This window comes from Apis dorsata, unplaced genomic scaffold, assembly GCF_000469605.1.
Source record: "Apis dorsata unplaced genomic scaffold, Apis dorsata 1.3 scaffold_77, whole genome shotgun sequence".
Taxonomy (NCBI): Eukaryota; Metazoa; Arthropoda; class Insecta; order Hymenoptera; family Apidae; genus Apis; species Apis dorsata.
Window position 1 is genome coordinate 48,103 of NW_006263375.1, and position 1,933 is coordinate 50,035.

At 38.4% G+C, this 1,933-nt stretch overlaps 1 protein-coding gene across 1 annotated transcript in view; it reads right to left on the reverse strand.

Moving 5' to 3' along the window:
• Positions 1-1,766, reverse strand: part of LOC102680078 (mucin-12) — a 16,072-nt gene extending 14,306 nt beyond the window's left edge. The window contains exon 1 of the mRNA XM_006610706.2: positions 1,555-1,766. The gene's annotated coding sequence lies outside the window, so the exon portion shown is untranslated. The remainder of the gene's footprint in view (positions 1-1,554) is intronic.
• Between the last annotated feature and the right edge of the window lie 167 nt (positions 1,767-1,933).

Consider the following 1,933-nt stretch of genomic DNA (forward strand, 5'->3'; position numbering starts at 1 on the left):
TTTTATTTACGGCTGAAACATTTAACTCCGTTACTTTGACATCGCTATTCAACCTGGATCGGAACACGAAAGTGAAAGCGATCTTGAAATCTCGCCCACCAGATTTATTTTACCCATATAAATAACAATTTTTAAGGATTAGCGCGTATTGTGCTATAGAAGAGAAATTGTTGGAATCACGAGCCATTATATTATTTTTTTTTGTCAAAATCGCGATATACAAAAGGATATTAAACGTGCCCGAGGATAAATATACCTGATTTTTCTTTCGTGATTATAAATGATATAAATATATGTATCTACCTTCTCGAGTTTATTATATTCATTTACGTGTATGAAAAAAAAAAGGCTCGAGGCTAAGTAAAAAGTCCAGTAATAGCTCGTCTTGAACGTATCCATGTATAATCACTTCCTTTCCACGTAAGAAAATGTGTAGAAGAACACACGTAGAAAACTTTCACGAGTGATTTTTTTTTTTTTTTTTTTTGATCGAAGAGAACGTTAAAAATGACAATCGGGATCAGGGTCACGAGGAAAATTCGCGCCGTGACTCATTTTGGTAAAATAAGCGCGTATCTGGCATTTAATTCGTTTGGAAAGAATTCGAGAACGAGATTCGAATCGATGAATCTTTTCATTTTTTTTTTTTTTTTTTCTTTAAAGATCTCCAGACGAGTAAACGTGAAACGCGTTAACCGGCGACATGGCTTATAACGACGGCCACTGTTCGCCTCTGTACAAGCCTCTCAAAGGCGGCGAGAGTTTTTCCACGCGGCGAGATTAATTGCTCCACGCCATCCCGGCGTGTAGTGTATTGGCGGCGGCTGCATTTACGGTAATTCAATGTAAATAGGAGGGGGAAGGAGGGGAGGGGAGGAGGATCTGTCGATCCTTGTACCGATACAATCGGTATTTGACAAATCGTATTTAGTCACGCGTCACTGGCACCACGCGATCCAGTTTGCGCCTTTAATTATACTTTCTTCGCGGTATTCGATTTATTGGCCGTTTTGCCGCTGTCTTGAAACGATTTATAAGCGTATCGAGGCTTCGCGTCAACACGCTTGGACACTTCTCTATCTTTTATATACACGAAATAAAACTTGTAAAATTTGTAGCAATTTTCTCGTTAAGAAATTTTTAAGAAGTATTTTAGAAGATGGGAATCCACGGAGATTATTTTCCTCTTCTCGAGATTTCTTTTCAATCCGAGGTTCAATGGTGCATTTAATAACGCGTCGTCGATCGATTGGGGAGGAAGCCGACAAAGTACATGAAATATTGGCGGATTGAATAATTCAGTGCGAAGCGGAATATATTCGGGATTGTATGCAAACGATATTAAACTTTAAGACGGAGATTATTTATTATTTTACGAAAAATGCGGGTATTTGATTTAATATTAAATATCGCGTTGATAATAGTAATTCAGAAATATCAGCTTCATTTTTTTTCAGGATTTAAAATGTATAAATATTTAAGAACGATATTACGAGTGTCGTAATTTTGAACATTAAGTGAATTAAAAATCGAACTCGTGAATTGTAAACTTACCTCGCGAGAAAGGGTAATCCGATATTCGTAATGAAGCACCGGTAGTTTCACCTTTCGGTTGTTCGTTACGTCGTTTTTCGTCGAGAAATTTCGCGCGTCGAAGAGATCGATCGTAGACCAAATCGAAAAAGCGTCACACGTGACACCGTGGAGTGCCCGTCCAATACTGACTCGATCTACTTTGCGTTTTACTCGCGAGTGCGCATCGCGGCGCAGGATTAGCTTTTGCGCATGCGCACCAGGATGCTCCAAGTCAGGTGCTCGATTCGTCGATCGCGTCAATTTCGAAGCGTACTTGACTATGTAAGATTTTTTTTTCTCGATACTGTACTCATGACGATTCGATTTTCTTTCTTTTTTTTTTTTTTTTTTTTTTTTT